Source organism: Phyllopteryx taeniolatus, unplaced genomic scaffold (assembly GCF_024500385.1).
Source record: "Phyllopteryx taeniolatus isolate TA_2022b unplaced genomic scaffold, UOR_Ptae_1.2 contig_39, whole genome shotgun sequence".
Taxonomy (NCBI): domain Eukaryota; kingdom Metazoa; phylum Chordata; class Actinopteri; order Syngnathiformes; family Syngnathidae; genus Phyllopteryx; species Phyllopteryx taeniolatus.
The window spans coordinates 113,016-137,677 of NW_026903327.1; the positions used below are offsets into that span (position 1 = coordinate 113,016).

Here is a 24,662-nt window from a genome sequence, read left to right on the forward strand (position 1 = left end):
AATACAAGTGCTTTTATTGTGGCGTAAAATGTGTTTGTCATGTTGTGGTGTTAAACTGAAGGTTTATACTGAAGGGGATTTTGGGTTTGACTAATTACGGTATATAGTATTGTAAAGAAAAGATGTCTCGTGAGAAGAGAGGGGGGAGGAGATAGAGGCGAGTGGGAACGAGAGGAGGACAGACGTTGAAGAGAGTGAAGAAAAAAAGGACAGAGTCAGCAAAACCCCGAACGGTTTTACTAAGAGAACTTCATCCAGTACTGCTGACTTGCCCTTCGAGCAGTTGGAGTCGGTAACTCCAGAAAGCCGGTCAAAGGACCTTTCCCTGGCAAAATACGTCGCCGTGAGCGAAGTCACGAGGCTAATGCTAAGCGGTAGCACAGCCACGAGGTACGGCTAAGGGACAAGATAGCTTCGCTCGGGAGGAGTGAGGTGGCGGGATTGCAGCGCTCTCAAGCGTCGGAAAGGATTTTTTTCTCAACGTGCGCAAGCTCCGAAACGGAATTAAACAACACCCTCAGTTTCTACAACCACAGTTTCTTCAATTTCACTTCGTGAGCTCTGGAGCGTGAGTACTGTGGGTGGAGTGAGAGTGTGTGAGTGGGCCCACAACAAAAAAATAAATAAATAATTAAAAAATGTAAAATTTTTTTAAAAAAAAGAGTAAAATCCTACGTGTACGCCATTGTTAAGACTTGTGTGACGTCTGCATACGTAGTTGTGTTTTATATACGGTGTATTGAATGGTATTATAATGACAACTAAAGGCAGGTTGACTTAGAGGTTTTATGTTTTATTTTGGGTTTAATTCTTAAGTTTGAATTCACACCAACTGGGGTTTACAACCAGCCAAACGAACCTCGGACACTTTCTTTTATACATATACATATGTATATGTATGTATATGTATATATACATTCGCGTTTTCTCCAACTACTGAAGACAAATTCCTTGTGTTTTTTGGACATACTTGGGAAATAAAGATGATTCTGATATACTTTTTGTTATTATTAATTTTAGTGAACATATTTATATGTATTTTGGGGCATGTATTAAATACGGCCGTGGTTTTGCCTAAAAGTTACATCATCTCTGGGTCTCATTATAACTAAATAGGCTATTTAGTTGGGTATTGTTATTCGGATGTATGCTTTTATTTAGGTGCACCGGCATAGTATCCACCTGACATAAAACGAACCCGAGCACCCGGCATTCTTAGGTAATTTCTACACAGAGTGGTAGCATGGGTGCTGCATATGTACTTGATGACGCAGTCGGGTCCGAACTAAGGTCTATAAGATGTACTGGGCTAAAAGGGGAACGGTGAGGAAGTTACGGCAAATTTAAGATACAGTACGACTGAGGGATAAAACATTACAAGCAGCTTTGGGTTGATAGGGGAGCATGCCAAGACTCCACTGGTTTGTGGAGAAATCAGGAGGGTCTCATAGTGGCACCCCGGATCTGTTGGGTCTGTGAATTCAGGAGGCGCATGAGCTAGCCCATGACGCAAGGGGGGTGTAAAGTGAAAAATTATGAAAGAATATGGATTTGGGCACCATATGGGCTGGAAAAAAATTTACTATGTTATAGGTGGCGGCACGGTGGACGACTGGTTAGAGGGTCTGCCTTACAGACTGAGGACCGGGGTTCAATCCCCAGCCCCGCCCATGTGGAGTTAGCATGTTCTCCTTGTGCCTGCGTGGGTTTTCTCCGGGCACTCCGGTTTTCTCCCACTTCCCAAAAAACATGCATGGTAGGTTAATTGAAGACTCTAAAGTGCCCGTAGGTTTGAATGTGAGTGCGAATGGTTGTGTGTTTCTATGTGACCTGCGATTGGCTGGCAACCAGTTCAGGGTGCACCCTGCCTCCTGCCCGATGATAGCTGGACTCCCGCGACCCTTGTGAGGATAAGCGGCTCAGAAAATGAATGGATGGATAGGCAGATGCACCATATGTCTGAAAGACAATGTCCGGAGAGGGGTGATGACTGACACCTCCAGGTTACATTCCAACACCCAATGGGCCAATGCGGGAACTAGTTGTGGACTTTTGTTGATATGGTAAAACCAATTGAAGGGAACTCCATTTGACTACCATGTGGGTGTCCGCAATATGATACTGATCTTTGTAAACAAGGTGCCGAGGTGAAAGATAATCATGGGAATAACCTGATCTGCCAAGGTTAATTTTAGACGATAATTTCTTGTTGTTTAATACTTTGGGGAGGGTTGTGGTCAAAGGTGACTGCACTAGTCATACAGTGTTGTCCAAACCACAGACTGGGGACCATATCCAGGTTCTTGTATCAGACAGTTATCGAATAGTCGAGGTGACCTTACGAAATGGTTAAAGATAACCTATAATACCCATTTAGTTGACCTGGTCGAAGACAAAGGACGAGTTAGAGCCACCTCTAAAGGGCTAACTATTAAAGGAAGTATTGTTTCCTCTAAAGGCAGTAGACGGAATAAAGATCCCGTAAAGTCTGATGTCAAAAGGAAAACTGCTGTTCAAATTTTAGCAGCGCTCGTATTGGCTTTGTGTGTGATGTTTTGCTTCTGCACCTTGCTGCTCACATTTGCAAAGGACATGATCCTTAGGTGGGTTGGCGTTGTAATGCCGGGAGACAAAGTACAATTGCCAGTATTAAAGGGGGGTGAAACTAATGGTGACGTGGTATCAATGGAGTCCACGGTACTAGATGCATATCTAATGGGAACTTTTGTGGATTGTTTTTAAGTGGAAGTTAGGTCATTTTCTTTACCCAGATTCCTTCATGCTATTTTGTTTCAAACAATAATATTCAGCGGTGGTACGCACAGGAGTCATGTCCACAGTGGTTTGGAGGCGTAAAGCGATGCAAGGGGGGTATTGGCACTTATGGATGAAACAACTCCCCTTACTGTGTCTGCTCCAGCTCTGTGGACATGACTGCCCTCCATATGTTGCCATCCATCCATCCATTTTCTGAGCCGCTTCTCCTCACTAGGGTCGCGGGCGTGCTGGAGCCTATCCCAGCTGTCATCGGGCAGGAGGCGGGGTACACCCTGAACTGGTTGCCAGCCAATCGCAGGGCACATAGAAACTAACAACCATTCGCACTCACAGTCATGCCTACGGGCAATTTAGAGTCTCCAATTAATGCATGTTTTTGGGATGTGGGAGGAAACCGGAGTGCCCGGAGAAAACCCACGCAGGCACGGGGAGAACATGCAAACTCCACACAGGCGGGGACGAGGATTGAACCCCGCACCTCAGAACTGTGAGGCTGACGCTCTAACCAGTCGGCCACCGTGCCGCTCCATATGTTGCATTGTTAGATATCCATTTGACAATTTGTTATATTATGTTTGATTTTGTTGCAAAATATTGGCAGATGTTTTTGTTTTTCCAGGAGTGTTCTGGAGCTGTTTGGGGTCCCGCTTGTATAAACCTGGATTCTGGGACTTGTTCATGTACTGTGATTGTGGACAGCGGGACCTGGGCGGAAGGGTTCTGAATTTCTTCGTTAATGTCACGAACTGTAGACCATATGGAGGGAGACCACCTTTATGAGTTTTTCTATTTTCATTTGTGTGTATTTTGATATGTTTGCTTCCACAGTTGTATTTTTGTGGTTTACTCTGTTTTTGTTCATTTATTTCAATAATTGTATTATTCTGTTGTGGATGTTTTGTCATCCGTGTCAGGGTCCCCTTGGGCGATTTGCTACAAGGGGCTCTGAAGGAGGCTTGCTATGGCTCTCTCTCTTTTCCTCGTCTCTGAAGAGAGAGGTTTTTCGACTGAGAGCCGCGAATCCTTGGCGCTCCGACGAGGCTGCACGTACAAATGCCTACATTTAGGATTGGCGAGCGTCGTGTCGTTATTCTTCGCGGGAAGGAGATTTGGTTTATTTGGCTGTTTGGTACTCACGTATGACCTCAGGAGGCGACAAGGGGACGCAGGGAGTGATTTGGCCTTATTAGGATAATTGTTTTTCCAAGTTAATGGTTAACCTTAAGTATATGCCTTGGCGCATGATAGGCTTTCTTGACCAAGTAGATTTGTCCAAATTGTAGATAATAGGTTATCTTTTTGGGCTAACGCTGGTTTGTTGTTTCTTGCCAGGTGTTAGTTGCTGCTTCTATGTCTTGTAATGAGTTTGGAGATCTCATTAAAGCGGGGAATATGTAGTTTAGCTTTGAGCTTTGATTTCTTGGCCTTTCTCTGCTGCCCAAGAGAGCCACACTGGAACAATCATTGAAGTGCAATCACTGTTGCCCACTCTCACACTGCATGAAACGGTTGAATCACTTTCCTCTTGTGGTGGTGTGTTGTATATTTCAATAGTGCCATAGTCAGAGTTCCTTTGAGAGGGCCAAATGTTTGGAGATCTGTATTCAAGCCAACCATCTTTTCTTTGTAGTTCTACATCAAAGGACTTTCTTCAACCATTTGTATGTTTATTAGGGGTTTCCTTCTCCGCCCAGACAGTAACAGGTCTTGGGTTCACAACAGGTGTCCTGGTCTGCAAAGAGGACTGTTTTGCATCTTCTAAGATAAGGGTACCGGATGTGAGTTTAGCTAGACTGTGAAGCACCAGCAGGCGGGTGTGGTTCCAAATATGGTCATGAGGAACGACCATCTTCCGGGTGCACCCAGGGAGGGGCTAATTCCACGCCCAGAGAATTAAACCTTGATAAACTGAGATCCAGGGGTTTTCGGGGGCTTTTTCGTTGTCCTGGCTTTGTACGCAGCTGCTATGACACTAAGGCTTGTTCAATAAATCAAATTAGCCCAAACGGTAAGTGTCTCGAAGTCTTCATTCATTCCTGCCCAACGGAAGCCGGAGTTCTCCCGGGTGACCTCCGACTCGGAACCACAGGCGAAAAAAAATCCACCTCAGTATCTCAAAACTTTCCAAGTCTTTCACCACCAGTGGGAGCCTCTCTCCATCCTTAATCTCAGCATCACCCATTTCCATCAAGTTGCCCTGCTGTATTTGACGGTGCTAGGCCCAAATCTTCCCGCTGGTGTCCATTGACATGGCCGGCTCCTCGCGGCCCACCTGAAGAGAAAACAAACAACAGATGAGCTCGGCAATGTTTTTTTTTGTATGCATGAAAGGAATGTGAAGACTGCTCTTATATCACCTACACGATATTGAAGAGTACTTACACTATAGTAACAAGGTACAGTGCTATCTTGATGAGTGCCCCAAATGACACGTTTTTCGAGTTACAAAGTCATGCTTGATCAACTTTTTGCTTTTAAGGTACTGTAATGCCCTTGCAAGTGAGCAAGGAGAGCCACAATTGATGATGCACTTTCAGATGTTAATTTAATATGAAAAACAGCCAAACACAAACACAAAATGAGAGCATCCATAAGGAGCTGTTGTAGGCCCCAACTCACGCCTAGAGGATCACACGCAGCGTAATCTAACCTCTAAGTCCACCCGCATTCACCATCTTGACACCAGTCACGAAGCCACGCTCCTTAAAGGCACACTTCCAACACATACTACAGTACGTACAGTAATACACTTTATAAAACCAGTTTATTTCTTCGGATGAACCTCGTACGCCAAGGTATGACTGTAACTCACATTAAGAAAATTTTACTTCCAGGAGCTGTGTGACTTCAATGATTAAAAATACTGTTCTTGGACTTACTTTGACAATGATGCTGCCGTCATCATAGCCCAGCGCTACATTGTTGTACCCCCTGAGGACGCACGCACACCACACTCGCTCCATACCGTAGTTGAGGGTGCGCTCCAGGCGGTATGTGCTCGAGTGCCAAATACGTACCGTACCTTCAGTGGGAGATAATGTTGTGCGAAGCAAAGATTAATATAGCCGTTGGAAGAGAACGGAACACGAGATATTGCAGCTCACCATCCTCTGACCCGGTGATTATGATTGGCAGCTCTGGGTGGAAGCTCACGCATGAGACATTCTGAGCATGGCCCTCCAGTGTCTGAACACAGGTCTTATTCTAGAACAGAAGTAAATTCCAGATAAATTATTTGTAGGGATGTCCTAATCACATTTTTTTTTTGCACTCAAGTCAGAGTCTTTAATGTTAAATATCTCCCAATTCTGAGTCCCGATCCGATACATAAAATTAATAATAAATCAAAATTATATATATATATATATATATATTACCAAATAGATATAATTTTGGTAATCCTAATTGACCTAAAACAGGAACATGTTTGTCTGTTTGATAAAACATTAACTCGTTCACTGCTATTGCCTGCTGTTAAATTCAAATATCCATGTTAACATGGAGGACTGGCAGTGAATTAATTTAAGTTTTCGCAGATTAATACTGTGTGTATTGTTACATTACCTATCTGTATGTGTTACTATGGAGTTTGTGTATAAATATTTGTTACTTGAAGGTAAATCCCCAGTGATGTAATGGTAACTCTACCTGGCCCTTCAATGGGGTTTTCCATTGAGTGTTGGCATTAAATTGGCAATTTCGAAAACAATCATGGGTGTCTTGTATTTAAGTATATAGTGCGTTTAATTCTTTTTGTTTCATTTAGTTTTATAGTAAACTACACTTGGGGTATCATTAAACAGTTTAAAGCACGCTCAGGGAGTCTGCCTGTCTCTTTCAGTCACTTATATTATACCAGTACTAAAAAACTGCAATTGGCTGGCGACCAGTTCAGGGTTTACACGATCAGGATTTTTGGGGCCGATCACCGATCAGCGAGTTAAAAAAACGATAACCGATCACTGATCCGATCACAAGATGGAGCAATGTGTCTATTTAAATGACTTGTTCATTTACTGTATATACTTGTGTACTTAAATGCTCAAACAATTCTATTTACAATAAATAATGCATCTTTGTTCATCTATTTATGCCAGTGAGGCATTGTGACAGACAGAACAAATGAATGGTCTTCTATTAGATGGCAGGAAGTCCATACAGTCATTAATGTATCCACTTTTTGTGACATTTTTGTTTGTTGGTGTGCCGTGAGACTTTCCAATTGTAAAATATGTTCCTTGGCTCCATAAAGGTTGGAAAGCACCGCTCTCGTCATATCATGTATTCTCATCAGTCAGGTCAAACCAACATTACAACATGACAGAAATAATGGGTGCTAACTTACTGAAGTTCAATTAGTGTATTGTAATGAAATTACTTCACCCACACCGAAACTTTAGAGCATGTTCGCTTACAACCGTTACTGCTCGCACTAGCTTGCTCGGTTACATAACGTTTTGTTGCCAGCTTGCGAGCCGTATCGTATTAAAAGTACGGGAACATACCTCAAGCAAACCTTAAACGAACGTCTTCTCCTGAGCTTCGGTGCCCACCAACAGACGTTGCAATCGTGAAAGAGCAAATTTGTCTTGTAGTCTGATCCGGGCATTACGTGTTGTCTGTGGGACAGACACGCCGACATGTTTTTTGAAAGTTTTATTTGAAATACCTTTATTGGCCGTCAGATATTTTCAGTACTACATCAAAAGACACGCGACAAGGCTAAAAATAAACTAGCTTTTGGATTCAAATATACTGTGCACGATGGCGACGCAGAGTAAATGTCTTTTCCGGAGTCGATCAATGACGTCATTGTTCGGATCGACAAATTATGACAAAGCAGCATAAAATGCTAAATCTCGGCCTATACCAATAAGATTGGTGTGAAATCTAATTATTTGTTGAGGCAATAAGATGGGACAGTCATTAGAAATGTATCGTTTAGATAGAAAAGCCTGTATCATGCTAAAGCACGTCTTACATTTTTGGTTAGCAGGACAAAAACAATAACAAAAAAGATGCTCTACCTGGTAGTCCCAGATTTTGACCTGACGGTCATCAGTCCCTGATATCAGGTAGGGCTTGTCTCCGCCACTGTAATTGTCGAGGCAACTGACCCCTTTCTCATGGCCTTCCAAAGTGAAGTTGGGAGAGGATGAGCCCAGCTGCCAAACCTGAAACAACAAAAGGACACGACTAAATAATTTCTTTCAATATTTTGATAGAACAATATGGAACAATATACATTTTGCATATATATGTATATATATATCCGCTTGACTGACTGACGGAGCATTTCCTGCCGACACGCTGCTTATATAGAGGAAAGGTGGACGTGACTAAGGACAGCATGCGGACGTTAAAGGGGGGAGGGTGCGCGTGAAAGAGGACGCTAAAGGCACACCCCCAGTCGGTATATAGCGCCGGTATGTGCATTGTGCAAAACATCGGTTTGGCTAAGAACCCCCAAAAATGGCATCTACGAAGAGACATGCTTACGAAGCACAGTTTAAACTGCAACCTATCACTACGCGGAGGAACATGGGAATCGAGCAACCGCGAGAGAATTCAAGATCAACGAATCCATGTTTCACACGTGGAGGAAGCAGGAAAACGAGCTTCGCCAAGTCAAGAAGACGAAGCTGAGTTTCCACGGAAACAAGGCGAGGTGGCCCGAGTTGGAAGACCAACTCGAGCAATGGATTAATGAGCAAAGAACAGCCGGGAGAAGCGTCTCTACAGTCACCATTCGACTTTCGGCAATAACGCTTGCAGAAGAAATGAAAATCGAACATTTTCAAGGAGGTCCGTCTTGGTGCTTTTGTTTTATGAAATGGCGTCATCTATCCATCCGGGCAAGGACTACCGTGGCGCAATCCGGCGGATTGCAAGGAAGAGCTTGCCATCTTCCGCTCCTACTGCAGTAAAAAGATTGCCGACAAACACATCCAGCGCAACCACATCAACATGGACGAGGTGTCGCTCACTTTCGACATCCCGGTGAACCACACTGTAGAGAAGAAGGGGACCAGCACGCTAGCGATACGCACAACGGGGCACGAGAAGTCGGCTTTTACTGTTGTGCTTGGTTGCCATGTTAATGGACAACCTGCCACCTATGGTGATATTTAAGAGGAAGACGCTGCCAAAAGAAAAGTTTCCAGCCGAAGTCATCGTTAAGGCCAATCAAAAGGGCTGGATGGACGAGGAGAAAATGACAGAGTGGCTGAGTGAGGTGTACGTAAAGAGGCCGGCTGTTTTTTTCCACGCGTCACCGTCCCCGTTGATCTGTGACTCCATGTGCGCCCATCTCACAGCTGCTGTGAAAAATCAAGTGCAACTAAGACTGGGAGGCAACGCTGGGTGAGTTACGCCACCATATGTGAATGGATTGTGGATGCCTGGGCTAAGGTATCTGCTTTGACTATTGTCCGAGCTTTCGCAAAAGCCGACATCATTGCTGAACAGCCCCCCCGGCAACGAGACTGAGTGTGACAATGACGAGAGGGAACCCGGCGTGTTTGTTGGAGAACTTGCCCAGCTGTTCATTTCGGATACAGAAGATGAGAACTTTGATGGATTTGTGGATGAGGATTGATCAAAAAATAACGTGAGTCCATTGTCAAATACTTAAATAAAGTACAACCGCACTCAGTTTGGCTCCCGCTGCCTTTTTAAAAACATAGTTTTAGAGTGTAATGCATGCTACCGTATGTTTTAAGCTAGCGTATGTTTTACCATGCCTGCGCCTAATAATACGGTTCGCCTTATGTGTGTGTTAAAAACAGAAATAGACCCCGTTATTGAGACTGCGCCTTTTAATACGGTGCACCCTATGGTTGTGAAAATACGGTACTTGTATCGGGTGGCACACACAATAACAACGCTCTGAGTTACCGAAGGTTCCGGGGCGTGGACAGCGTGCCCGGAGTGAACTTCCCAACCCACTCTATGTGGATATGTTGTGCATTTGTTGTGTCGGTGCGACCGAGTGTAATGCAATTACAACCTCAATTCCAATGAAGTTGGAACGTTGTGTTAAACATAAATAAAAACAGAATACAATGATATGCAAATCATGTTCAACCTATATTTAATTGAATACACTACAAAGAAAAGATATTTCATGTTCAAACTGATAAACTTTGTTTTTAGCAAATAATCATTAACTTAGAATTTTATGGCTGCAACACGTTCCAAAAAAGACTGAGAAAGTTGAGGAATGCTCATCAAACACCTGTTTGGAACATCCCACAGGTGAACAGGCTAATTGGGAACAGGTGGGTGCCATGATTGAATATAAAAGGAGCTTCCCTGAATTTGTCAGTCATTCACAAGCAAAGATGGGGCGAGGTTCACCTCTTTGTGAACAAGTGTGTGAGAAAATAGTCAAACGGTTTAAGGATATTGTTCCTCAATGTAGAATTGCAAGAAATTTATGGATTTCATCAGCTACGGTCCATAATATCATCAAAAGGTTCAGAGAATCTGGAAAAATCACAGCATGTAAGCGGCGAGGCCGAAAACCAACATTGAATGCCCATGACCTTCGATCAATCAGGCGGCACTGCATAAAAAAACGACATCAGTGCATCAAAAAATGACAATGTTTAAAGGATATTACCACATGGGCTAAGGAACACTTCAGAAAACCAAGGGCAATAAATACAGTTCGGCGCTACAGCCGTAAGTGCAACTTGAAACTCTACTATGCAAGGCAAAAGCCATTTATCAACAACACCCAGAAACGCCCCCGGCTTCTCTGGGCCCAAGCTCATCTAAGATGGACTGATGCAAAATGAAAAAGTGTTCTGTGGTCCGACGAGTCCACATTTCAAATTGTTTTTGGAAACTATGGACGCTGTGTCCTCCGGGCCAAAGAGGAAAATAACCATCCGGACTGTTATGGACGCAAAGCTCAAAAGCCAGCATCTGTGATGGTATGGGGCTGTGTTAGTGCCAATGGCATGGGTAACTTACACATCTGTGAAGGCACCATTAATGCTGAAAGGTACATACAGGTTTTGGAGAAACAAATGCTGCCATCCAAGCAACGTCTTTTTCATGGACGCCCCTGGGCTCTTTTTCTGCAAAGAGACCAGGACGACTGATCCGTGTAAAGGAAAGAATGAATGGGGCCATGTATCATGAGTTTTTGAGTGAAAACCTCCTTCCATCACCAAGGGCATTGAAGATATAACATGGCTGGGTCTTTCAGCATGACGATGAGCCAAAATATCAGCAAAAGTGTGTGAAAACCTTGTGAAGACTTACAGAAAACATTTGACCTCTGTCATTGCCAACAAAGGGTATATAACAAAGTATTGAGATGAACTCTTTAAAAATCAGACAATGTGATTTTCTAGATGGTTTTTTTTTCATTTTGTCTCCCATAGGTGAGGTATACGCATGATGAAAATTACAGGCCTCCCTCCTCTTTTGAAGTGTGAGAACTTGCACAATTGGTGGCTGACTAAATACTTTTTTACCCCACTGTACACACGCTGACGGCACGGTAACCGACTGGTTAGAGCGTCAGCCTCACAGTTCTGAGGACCCGGGTTCAATCCCCGGCCCCGCCTGTGTGGAGTTTGCATGTTCTCCCCGTGCCTGCGTGGGTTTTCTCCGGGCACTCCGGTTTCCTCCCACATCCCAAAAACATGCATTAATTGGGGAATCTAAATTGCCCGTAAGTGTGACTGTGAGTGCGAATGGTTGTTTGTTTGTATGTGCCCTGCGATTGGCTGGCAACCAGTTTAGGGTGAACCCCGCCTCCTGCCCGATGACAGCTGGGATAGGCTCCAGCACGCCCGCGACCCTAGTGAGGAGAAGCGGCTCAGAAAATGGATGGATGGATGTACACACGCATACATACACACATAAACAAAGTGGAAATTATTATTTGAGGTAATTAGAGCCGTAAATAGGTCAATAACTCAGAACAACATATGACAGATACACTTTAACCAGTAACTGAGCTGCGGCCTTGCAGGTTAGTCATGACCTGCATGTTTTTCAAAATGTCTTTGTTGAAAAAAAGGCTGAATGCAGTCTCAGGCATGGCTGCTGGTGTGAAAGTGAGCTCACCAAACTGATGAGCTTTTATGGACCTGAAGGCCCGCAACAGATAGGAGGGGATAAATTCAAACCGACCAATAAGAGTTGAAATTCAAACATCAAGCCCTCTAGTCTTTGTTATCCATAATTTGTACAGTTGCTGCATGAGGGATATTTAACTCTTAGGCCTACTACACTAGTGTATCCATTGTTGATCATTATTGTGGGACTTTAAAGTACTGTGAATATTACATTTAAATGGTTGTAGATCTTTTTCTGTTGAGTTTAGGATATGGGTTGAAATTACAATTTGGTTTGTTTGTTTTCGGGATGCGACGCGTGCAGGAATTTTCGGAGGCGAAGGTGCAACGTAGCGCAAATAGGTCTTTGATGAACTGTCACCGTGTCCTGTTTTGTGGCGACACGAGAAAAGCTTCAGTTGAAGAGCCGCCACTGTCACATAGTATGTCGGGAAAAAAAAGCTTTTGATAACTTAATGTCCCAGGTGCTGCGATGGTACTGACCAAGTTTGAAGTCAATCCGATGAAAGCTGTTGGACAAGTTCTCAAAAGTGTTACACCTGAACATTGTTCAAAAGTGTTCAAGTGTTCAAAGGCCATAGGCGGGTTTCTCTGAAGTTTAGGATATGGGTCGCGACCCACTTTAATATAAATTGAATTATTAATTTTTTTTAAACAGCCTCTCAAAACATGGACAGTATATTATATTTTTAAATGCAGTTTCAAATGGGTTAGCTGTACCGCTAAAGTCCTATTGCCTGCCATGACATCCACCAGCCAGACTGGGCTGCTTTGTGTATTTGTTTACAAAAAACAAGGAATTAACATTGTCACTTTTCTCCGATGCTCCATGTCCAAACTTAATACGCCGCCGTACAATACTGAAAGTCAGAATAACAGACAGATCCCAGAGTTACTTGTTTGCCTTCTGTTCACTGCATTAAATATAGTTCAAGTCATTGGATTGATGGCTCAATTGATATTTATTTTGACCAAATTGTGGGGGTGCAACATTCCTGGAGGTACCGCAATACCCGGTCAATGCGTGGAGTGGACAGAGCAAGCCCCTATTCCATCTCCCAGCTCCAAAAATCAATTTAATATATGGCCCCCGGATAGGGGACGTATCAGATATTAAACTGACAAGAACAGATACTACACTTGATCTTAGCCAAAAGGCCAAGAAGCGATGCCAACATAATGTCAGAAAAGACGACCTCATTCTCCAGCCTACAAGCCAAAGTTATGGTGGCACATATCGACATGATAATCACAGATGAGTCACATATGTCAACTGTGTTGTTTTTCAACGTTTATATCGAAATAATGTTGTCAGATGCCCGTGCTCCTTGTTCACGTGGTCCACGTCGACCCAATAGAATGCAGAGATATATCCTTTGCATATCCTTTCGCCGTGTATTAAGTCTTAAACAACCAAAGAAATAATGAATTATTTGTAATAACAATCGGCTGCTGATATAATGTTGTGGCCATAAGCTGAATAGCTGTTTGCTCAACATTTTGACGAAAAAACATCAATGGCCCTGCCTCGCTCAACTACTTCCTGTTTCCTGCTTCAGGAAGTGCTTCAGAATTTGGCACGATGGGTGACCCTTCGACACAGCAATATAGACCCTGTAATGCAGCTCCATGAAAATGTGGGTTTATGGTATGCCATTCTCCAAAGTTGACAAACACATTACACAAGCTGCCATGGTGATACATCTCAATAAATTATAATAGTGTCAAAAGCTTAATTTAGTGAAGCAGTTCAATTCAAAAAGTGAAACTCATATTATAGAGATGCAACACACACAAAAAAATATTTCATTTATACATGAATAATTTGAGGATTGGCGGCACGGTGGACGACTGGTTCGAGCGTCAGCCTCACAGTTCTGAGGACCCGGGTTCAATCCCCGGCCCCGACTGTGTGGAGTTTGCATATTCTCCCCGTGCCTGCGTGGGTTTTCTCCGGGCACTCCGGTTTCCTCCCACATCCCAAAAACATGCATAAATTGGAGACTCTAAATTGCCCGTAGGTGTGACTGTGAGTGCGAATGGTTGTTTGTTTGTTTGTATGTGCTCTGGTATTGGCTGGCAACCAGTTCAGGGTGTACCCCGCCTCCTGCCCGATGACAGCTGGGATCGCCTCCAGCACGCCCGCGATCCTCGTGAGGAGAAGCGGCTCAGAAAATGGATGGATGGATGGATAATTTGAGGATTGTATCTTAAAGCTAATGACAGCTCCAAATTCACCACCTCTAGAATCTAGAATATAACGTAACAAACTACTATCAAACAAGTGTTAAAAGAATCTCTATGTATGAGTACAGAAATCAATTGAGTTTTCCATTTTCTTTTCGATTTACCTGTATATGATCACTACCGTTACACACACAGAGTACGTTGGAACAATATTTTATTATTTCATGTCGACACAATATTTGATCAAACATTTTTTTTGTCATTCATAAGTCATTTCCAAGAGCCACAAAATGCAATGCATCACACAATACGTGGCCGAAGATACAGTTGCCTGTGATTATACACATGGCCAGCAGGTAGTTTCGTGTGCACATGAAGCATCAAGAAATGGACCATAACTCAAACCAATGACCGAAGCGTTACAATGTTATGAAGCTTCATTTTGTAATTACTAACTGGTTCTACGACTCAGAGCAAACCCATGTATGCTAGAAATTACATCAAACTGCAATACCATAGCATCATATGATGCACACTCCAGCTTTTACAATGAATAACATCCTCATTATTTTCAACAAATGATCAGAGGAGAGTGCCAACACAGTCCCCCACTACCAGAAATTGTGCAGTTGAGATTCCCCACATTTGGGGAATTCAGCACAACCGGAGTGCAATGGCTGAACCTCACCCTGGGTGAACCACCTTCTTGATCATGGTGTCTTCCCTACCAGGTAAGTATGAGTTGGACTCGGCGCGAGCACGCAAGTCATTCACGCGCACGCTATGTCAAGCGACGGTGTCATCATGAGCATGTGAACAAACATACACATAAGGGGCAAGCCGGAACATACGCAAGATGAAACGCTACTGTGTGCTAATACATGAACAAATATGCTTCCTATTTGAGAATTTTAGTTTAAATTGAGACAGTAAATGGATACCCATAATGCACAGCGGCATCGAGAGACGATAAAATAATTTGAAAGTGGGGTCATTAACACCCAGAAACATCTCAACCTCCCTCCATCCATCCATTGTCTTTACCACTTCTCCTCACGAGGGTCGCGGGCTGTTGGAGCCTATCCCAGCTATCTTCGGGCAGGAGGCGGGGTACACCCTGAACCGGTCGGCAGCCAATCGCAGGGCACATAGAAACAAACAACCATTCGCACTCACATTCAAACCTATTGGCAATTTAGAGTCCACCCATTCGGGTTTAAGAGAAATGATTGGACTAATTAAAAAAAATCGAAAGTAAACATAATTAGAAGTAGTTCTTGACGAAATTAATGCATTCGTCTCGTTGAATGTCAGACACTGACACTTTTTTCAGGAATATCATATCTTGGAATGATACATCATGGCCAGGGGACTACAGATGAAAACTAGCCTACTGGCTAATTCTGGCTTTTTTAACCATGTGTACTTCATGTGTTTTATGAAATTGCATTGTCCCCTTTCAAAAATAAACTGATAAACTGATATCCTTACAAAGTGCTTTTTCCACTGTCAATGCATCTGGATATTTGTTTGGGAAGATTTCTATCCATTTTGAAAAGGACTCTATGATGACCAAACAATATTTTTTCCTCACTTTGGTTTAATTCAACAAAGTCCATATGGATAATTTGAAACGGGTATTGTGGTGTAGGGAAACGTCCTCTACGTAGTCTCAAATAACCTTGTGGATTGTGCCTTGCACATGTCAAACATGCCCTACAAAAATGTTTTGAATAAGAATTAAAACCATAAGTTGTATAATATTTATGCATCTGCCCCACCATCCCTCCTGTTGAGACATGTATTACACCATGACTTAATACAGCAGGCCATTTGTATAGATTTTTTGGTAGGATAGTTTTATTATTTTTTGTCATACATAGATGTCTTTTGTAATGTTGATAAGAATTCTGCATGTGTAACCTATTTGCCTGTTGATGATATCATTCTTCTATTCTTCCAATAGTGTGCAAAGGTGTGTAGTGTGGCAAATGCATATTGACTATCTGTGTAAATACTAACATCCTTTCTTCTCATTATTTTACACACTTCTGTTAACGCTGCTAATTCTGCTACCTGAGCTGAGTAATTTCATGGTAACCGCTCAGCTTTTATGTCTATTTTGTTTGTACAAAAAGATGTGGGGTGGAGTCCGCAATCTAAACAGTGCTTCCATCTTTTCATTTCATGTTACTCCTGCAACTGCTGTACTTTCTGTATCAGTGTATCAATAAGTCACAGTGACTCTGGCTGGTGTTATTTTTGCCAATTTTCTCTCATATTCCACATCTGGACCAGGTGTCCCTTTGTACCAGAGTGTAATATGCAAATCATTCTCTGACATTTTGTCTTGTAATTTGGAGCTCACCTTTCTCCCTTCAGTCATTAATGCTGTTACTGTTTCTTTTGTCTTTTATTATTTTATTTATTTATTTATTTATTTTCCAGCATGGAGGGCGTGATTTCCATACTCCTCCAAGGTGCCTGTAGGCAGGCCAATGTAATGTTTGTTAACCCAACTGCGAATTGCGTCTTTTAAACCTGCATTGAGAGCATTCTTCAACTGCTGTTGAAATGGCTCATTTACATCTCCATCCTCCTGCAGGCTGCTGTGACTCTTGAATACAGTGGTCATTCTTACTCTGTATTCCTCAAAAAGCTCATCATCCTTTTATTTTACTCTTGCTATTTCAGTGTAATTTGCTCTCTGTTTGAATTGCTGGGTTGCTCTGTGAATTAATCCTTCCACCCGGTGTCCCAATTTGCGACTCTCATGGGCCAAAATCCCATTTTCATCTCTTGGATTCCATGGTCCTCGAATATTATGCCAATCTGGACCCATGGATCCACACTTGTTGGACTTCTACATCATTTAAGTTATATGATCGCCTTAAATTTTCCATTTCCTCAACAAACTGGTTTATGTCTGCTTTATGTGGTGTCAGTCCTTCTAATGTGGAGGCGGTGGTAATTTAGGATAAATGGGGGGCAGTTACACCTCCCCCGTTTTCACTTACTCCTCCAACTTTCTCTTCTCCTCGACACTGACCCTGTTTGATCATCCTCCTTTCTATGGAACATCAATTGTTCTTTTTCCTTCTTTACACATTCTCTGTCTTTCTTTTCACATTCTTTTCCCTTTCTTATTTTGTCTACATTCTCTTTCCGTTCTCTGTCTCCCTCTTAAATTCTCTTTCAGTATTCTGTTTCCTCAAAATAATTTTCCTTCATTTTTTAAGGTTTTTTTTTTTTCCTCTTTTTTTTTTATATAATTGATTCCTGCAACGCGGCTATTTTTTTGTGTATTTAACCAACCATTAAAGCCGTGTTCAGTTATCCATCCATCCATCCATTTTCTGAGCCGCTTCTCCTCACTAGGGTCGCGGGCGTGCTGGAGCCTATCCCAGCTGTCATCGGGCAGGAGGCGGGGTACACCCTGAACTGGTTGCCAGCCAATCGCAGGGCACATACAAACAAACAACCATTCGCACTCACAGTCACACCTACGGGCAATTTTAGAGTCTCCAATTAATGCATGTTTTTTTTGGGATGTGGGAGGAAACCGGAGTGCCCGGAGAAAACCCACGCCGGCACGGGGAGAACATGCAAACTCCACACAGGCGGGGCCGGGGATTGAACCCGGGTCCTCAGAACTGTGAGGCTGACGCTCTAACCAGTCGGCCACCGTGCCGCTCAGTTATCCATATGTCTAAATATTAAATTTTATCAGGATCCTGTTTTTTTTTTTTTTTTTTTTTTATTTAATGAACTTCCAATCTTTACACTGCAGTGTATCCCTGAGTTTTATTTGACTACTTCCTTTCCCCATTTTAAAGAATTTGGTTTGTCAACACCTAGGATGTTCTAAAAACTGGTTTCTTATCAGTAGGAGAGCAACTCAAATTTTCTGTTGTGGTAATTCTCACTTCAACCTTTTCAGGTGGAGAATTCTTGCCTTTGCATCCACACCAGTCTGCTGTTTACAATCCCACTGTTTTATACGAGATAAATACCTCGTGGTATTTTATCTCCATTCATTCACTTCTCAGTGACACAAGCGCTTTATTACTGCGATTTTCACGGAATTTAAGTGTACACAGGACTCCGCCGTCCTTTTTCTACGGAATTTATCGGACTTCGCCGTCCCTCATTTACCTGCCATTTACTAGTATTCACAGGGTTTTCCAACACGCAATGACCTCCAGTCATTAACGCACAATGAGATCCAGTCATTCACTTCCCCCCTTTAAGGAAGTTTAACTCACCACTGTTGTCTTCCCTCCATCGGAATGCCGTCAACCGTCAGATCCCAGCTGGTGGGTCGAGCTCCAGTCCTGGAAAAGGATCTCAGACTCTCTTTAGGGAGCCTGCCGTGGCCACGGTCTTTCTGGAGTCCACCACACCCGCTGGAATCCTTAGGTATTTTGGCATCCGGCTCGAAGGACCAAGTTAATGTCAGGTTCAAACAACCTAGAACATTTAATAAACAATAAACAAGGAAGGAAGACAAGAGATGTTTTTTTATACTCGCGAGGAGAGCGATTAAGAGTTGTTCGCAGTTTACAAACTCCTACCGCTCTGAACAAACTCTGTCGCTTCCTCTCTTTTTATTTTCTTAGGGCGGTTCCTAGTTACACAGCTGTTGCTGCTATAAAGTTGGGGGAGCACATAGCAGCAACATGTGAACAGACTCAAAGACAACTTCAATACACATGATACAATCAACATACTGCTAAATGCATGCTTTGAAAATACTATAAGAGTAAATATGGGATAACAAATGTACTTTTATTCTAACAATGAACATTAATTGACATTAGCAATTTGATGATGCATCTATTTGAATTTTTGAAAGGTATCGATATCAATATTGGCGATACTGGCTCTGTATTTAATTGGAATCGAATTAATACCAAAATATGCAGTGTCGCACACCAGGTAGGTGATAACTTACCTAAAGTGTTTTTTTTTTTGGTTTTTTTTAACTCCGCACCTTTCCTAGTTTACAATACGTGACAACAAAAACGCATAGTCCTTCGGTGAACGTCACCTTCAGGGATGAATTATTAACTGAAAGAGGAAGCACTTGAATGATTCCTTGAAAAAGAACTGTGAACGAACTCTTATTACTATTTTCTGATTATTTTGGTATTAGTTCACACACAAGGACTCCCGTAACCGTTAGTACCTAACACCAACCATCCATCCATCCATATTCATCCATCCATTTTCTGAGCCGCTTCTCCTCACTAGGGTCGCGGGCGTGCTGGAGCCTATCCCAGCTGTCATCGGGCAGGAGGCGGGGTACACCCTGAACTGGTTGCCAGCCAATCGCAGGGCACATAGGAACAAACAACCAGTCGCACTCACAGTCATGCCTACGGGCAATTTAGAGTCTCCAATTCATGCATGTTTTTGGGATGTGGGAGGAAACCGGAGTACCCGGAGAAAACCCACGCAGGCACGGGGAGAACATGCAAACTCCACACAGGCGGGGACGGGGATTGAACCCCGCACCTCAGAACTGTGAGGCTGACTCTCTAACCAGTCGTGGGGGCAGTCGCTTGAGCAGGGACACCCAGACTTCCCTCTCCCCAGCCACTTCATCTTTCAGCCTTGCTCCTTCTTTATCACAACAGATCGATACAAAGTCTGCATCACTGGAGACGCTGCACTGATCCGCCTGTCGATCTCCCGTTCCATTCTTTCCTCACTCATGAACGAGACCCCAAGATACTTGAACTCCTCCACTTGGGGCAGGATCTCATCCCCAACCCGGAGAGGGCAAGCCACCCTTTTCCGACTGAAGACCATGGTCTCAGATTTGGAGGCGCTGATTCTCATCCCAGCCGCTTCACACTCAGCTGCGAACTGCTCCAGTGAGAGTTGGAAGTCACGGCTTGATGAAGCCAACAGCACCACATCTTCTGCAAAAAGCAGAGATGCAATACTGCGGCCACCAAACCAGAACCCCTCTACGCCTCAGCTGCGCCAAGAAATTCTGTTCATAAAAGGGCAGCCTTGGCGGAGTCCAACCCTCGCCGGAAACGAGTCCGACTAACTGCCGGATATGCGGACCAAACTTTGACAAGGACCGAACAGCCCGTATCAGGGGGTTCGGTACCCCCTACTCCCGAAGCACACCCCACCCACAGGACCCCCCGAGGGACACAGTCGAACGCCTTCTCCACATCCACAAAACACATAGACTGGTTGGGCGAACTCCCATGCACCCTCGAGGACCGTGCCAAGGGTGTAGAGCTGGTCCACTGTTCCACGGCCAGGACGAAAACCACACTGCTCCTCCTGAATCTGAGATTCAACTTCTCGATGGACCCTCCTCTCCAGCACCCCTGAATAGACCTTACCAGGGAGGCTGAGGAGTGTGATCCCCCTGGAATTGGAACACACCCTCCGGTCCCCTTTCTTAAAAAGGGGGACCACCACCCCAGTCTGCCAATCCAGAGGCACTGTCCCCGATGTCCACACGATGTTTCAGAGGCGTGTCAACCAGGACAGCCCTACAACATCAAGAGCCTTGAGGAACTCTGGGCGAATCTCATCCACCCCCGGGTCCTTGCCAGCGAGGAGCTTTTTAACCACCTCGGTGACCTCAACCCCAGAGATAGGAGAGCCCGCCACAGAGAACCCAGACTGTGCTCCCTCATGGGAAGGCGTGTCGGTGGAATTGAGGAGGTCTTCGAAGTATTCTCCCCACCGGCTCACAACGTCCCGAGTCGAGGTCAGCAGCGCCCCATCCTCACTTTCCACAGTGTTGATGGTGCACTGTTTCCCGCTCCTGAGACGCCGGATGGTGGACCAGAATTTCCTGGAAGCCGTCCGGAAGTCTTTCTCCATGGCCTCACCGAACTCCTCCCATGCCCGAGTTTTTGCTTCAGCGACCAACAAAGCTGCATTCCGCTTGGCCAGCTGGCACCCATCAGCTGCCTCAGGAGTCCCACAGGCCAAAAAGGCCTGCTAGGACTCCTTCTTCAGCTTGACGGCATCCCTCATCGTTGTTGTCCACCAACGGGTTCGGGGGTTGCCGCCACGACAGGCACCAACCACCTTACGGCCACAGTTCCGGTCGGCCGCCTCAGCAATGGAGGCGCGGAACATGGTCCACTCGGACTCGATGTCCCCCGCCTCTCTCGGGCGAAGTTCTGTCGGAGGTGGGAGTTGAAACTCCTTCTGACAGGGGATTCTGCCAGATGTTCCCAGCAGACCCTCACAATAAGTTTGGGCCCGCCACATCTTCCCCCACCATCGGAGCCAACTTACCACCAGGTGGTAATCAGTTGACAGCTCCGCCCCTCTCTTCACCCGAGTGTCCAAGACATGCGCCCGCAAGTCCGATGACACGACCACAAAGTCAATCATCGAACTGCAACCTTGGGTGTCCTGGTGCCAAGTGCACGTGTGGACACACTTATGCTTGAACATGGAGTTCGTTATGGTCAATCCGTGATGAGCACAGAAGTCCAATAACAGAACACCGCTCGGGTTCTGATCGGGAGGGCCGTTCCTCCCAATCACGCCTTTCCAGGTCTCACGGTCATTTCCCACGTGAGCATTGAAGTCCCCCAGCAGAACGATGGAGTGCCCAGCGGGAGCGCTCTCCAGCACCCCCTCCAAGGACTCCAAAAAGGGTGGGTAGTCTGAACTGCTGTTTGGTGCATAGGCACAAACAACAGTCAGGACCTGTCCCCCCACCCGAAGGCGGAGGGAGGCTACCCTCTCGTCCACCGGGGTGAACCCCAACGTGCAGGCGCCAAGCCGGGGAGCAATAAGTATACCCACACCTGCTCGGCGCCTCTCACCGTGGGCAACTCCAGAGTGGAAGAGAGTCCAACCCCTCTCGAGAGGACTGGTACCAGATCCCAAGCTGCGTGTGGAGGCGAGTCCGACTATATCTAGTCGGAACTTCTCGACCTCACACACCAGCTCGGGCTCCTTCCCTGCCAGAGAGGTGACATTCCACGTCGGGAGAGCCAGCGTCTGTAGCCGGGGATCGGATCACCAAGGTCCCCGCCTTCGGCCGCCGCCCAGCTCGCACTGCACCCGACCCCTATGGACCCTCCCACAGGTGGTGAGCCCATGGGAAGGGGGCATTTGCCTGGAGGTGGGGCTCGACATGATAAGCACAGATGAGTCACATATGGACACGCCAAACAACAATTATGAAACGAAAGTCAACTGTGTTGTTTTTCAACGTTTGTATCGAAAGAATGTTGCCTGTTGCTCATGTTTTTTGGTCACGTGGTCCACGTCGATCCAATAGATTTAGCCGTGTATTTAGTCGTAAACAACCAAAAAATGAGTTATTTGTAATAACAATTGGTTGTTGGTATAATGTTGTGGCCACAAGCTTTATTATTTATTTGTTTATTTATTTTTGTTGTGGCCACAAGCTGAATAGCTGTTTGCTCAACATTTTGACGAAAAGAAATCAATAGCCCTGCTTCAGTCAACTACTTCCTGTTTCCAGCTTTGCTAACTGACAGTAGGACTCTAGCGCCATCGTCGCTGAGGAGGCAAATTACACCCCTTCTACTAATTTACACCCCTTTTACATCCATCCATTGTCTGAGCCGCTTCTCCTCACTTGGGTTGCGGGCGTGCTGGAGCCTATCCCAGCTATCATCGGGCAGGAGGTGGGGTACACCCTGAACTGGTTGCCAGCCAATCGCAGGGCACATACAAACAAACACACATTCACACCTACGGGCAATTGAGAGTCTCGAATTCATGCATGTTTTTGGGATGTGGGAGGAAACCGGAGTGCCCGGAGAAAACCCACGCAGGCACGGGGAGAACATGCAAACTCCACACAGGCGGGGCCGGGGATTGAACCCGGTCCTCAGAACTGTGAGGCTGAAGCTCTAACCAGCCCCCCACTGTGCCGTCTAATTTGGTTACCCAACGTTCCAATTTGTCATGCGATAAGTCTTAATAATCGACTTAAAACATGGCAGGAACGTCAAAAGACATGAATATTGGCCATTAAACATTTCAACGTATCTCCAAAAACAGTAAGCATGCCCTCCCCAAGAATTAATGCAAAAAAACGACAGTGAAAGCAAAACCAACCTCTCGTGAAATACTTAACTACTATAAGCTACTGAGACAACTGAAAACATAAAACAAAAGCAAACAAATACATATTTGTAAACAAATGTAGTTTGGTTATCATACTTAAGTATAATAATCTTAAGGTAATGTATGATCACGAGTAGGCCCCGTGTGTCTCCATTAGCTTTACCTGTTGATGTGAAGTGACATCATATCCAATTTAGCGTCCTTAAAATCTTCTGACTGGTCACTCGAAGGAGGTTGAGAACTTACAGGAGTCTGTCTTCTGTATTAACATTTTCTTTCAGTCGTTGATGGCGAAAATGCAATTTTATCATCTAATTTGTTAAGCTAACCTAACTTGACCACTCGTTTTCCAAAGTGATGTTCAAGTCACCTGGGACATCTCAGTTTTCTTACGTAAAGGCTAAATAAGTGTTGCTGTTGGAAAATGACTTCATCATAAAACGCTAAAAAATAGATACTTTTGGTGATTATTAATTGTTGATTAATTCATATTAAAATGTGCAAGTGCACATAATGTCAGAGAGCACTGAAGACTTTATCAATCATTCAGAAAGAGAAGTTACAAATTGTGAGGTAATAAGAACGTCTCACATTCACTTACGAAAACGAGAAACTGTATTTGCTAGGAGATAGTGGAGTCTCACTCTGGCAAGCGGATTCAACATTTAAAAGCTAAATTTTACTCATACGGAATCAAGATGATAGATATCAATAACGTCTGTGTGATTAGCTGTAATTACATTTTGAAATCCCAATTTGTATGAGGGTGTCAAAAATCAGAACCATCCTTGAGTTTTACTCGTATTATTAAACAAAGTTTTGAATATAATGTTGGGACAATATCATTAATTTAAACTCGATCGACCGCTCTACAACGATGTCTTTCGTACTACATCCCACTAGGTGTCACTGTATGAGAAATGAATGGATGGATGATGTATCTCAAATTTAATGGAGCTAATTTGCCACATTGTGGTGCTATTGGTTAATCGTTCTGATTCAAACAGTTTGAAAGAGAGTACTTGATATGATCCATATGAAACAATAATGAGATTACAAATGCAATTGCCTTCTTATTTCTCATTGAACAAAGTTTTATCAAAATCCCTGAATAATGTTCTTGAATGAAATGATTTCCGTTGGGTGTCTGATATGTTCGACTCCTATATGGCAAGTCCTTTTAACATGACACATTACATATTACAGCTATCTGTAATTCGGTTTTACCTACTCAAAATGAACATTTGAGAAATCCGCAACCACATTCTTCTTATCCACAATTGTCATTTCAAATTTCTTCAATGTAATGTCGCCTAAAGGAAAAATTATGTCACTTTTACCATTCGTGCGTATAAGGTTTGTCAGATATTTACAATTACTGTAGATATCGCTAACTGGAGTATTAGATTTTCCACTATTCCATTGCAGATATCCATCATTCACCAGTAGATATTGACGGCTTAATAGTAGATAAATGTAATAACAAACCCCATACACATC

General features: G+C 44.1%; 1 long non-coding RNA gene and 2 other non-coding genes across 5 annotated transcripts; all 3 read right to left on the reverse strand.

The window, feature by feature from the left end:
- Window positions 1–3,308: 3,308 nt before the first annotated feature.
- Window positions 3,309–23,521, reverse strand: LOC133473720 (uncharacterized). 3 transcript variants are annotated; one of them, XR_009787207.1, is made up of 5 exons: window positions 23,326–23,521; window positions 7,806–7,952; window positions 5,883–5,982; window positions 5,658–5,800; window positions 3,309–5,050 (listed from the first exon to the last, which is right to left on the reverse strand). It is a non-coding gene; the product is annotated as an uncharacterized LOC133473720 (long non-coding RNA). The 3 variants fall into 3 exon arrangements; XR_009787206.1 differs by lacking the exon at window positions 23,326–23,521 and adding an exon at window positions 18,329–19,211; XR_009787208.1 differs by lacking the exons at window positions 3,309–5,050; window positions 23,326–23,521 and adding exons at window positions 5,552–5,579; window positions 18,329–19,216.
- On the reverse strand, window positions 12,856–13,046 carry LOC133473722 (U2 spliceosomal RNA). The gene has a single exon (XR_009787210.1). It is a non-coding gene; the product is annotated as a U2 spliceosomal RNA (small nuclear RNA).
- On the reverse strand, window positions 14,647–14,802 carry LOC133473728 (U1 spliceosomal RNA). Its single transcript, XR_009787215.1, has one exon. It is a non-coding gene; the product is annotated as a U1 spliceosomal RNA (small nuclear RNA).
- Window positions 23,522–24,662: the final 1,141 nt, after the last annotated feature.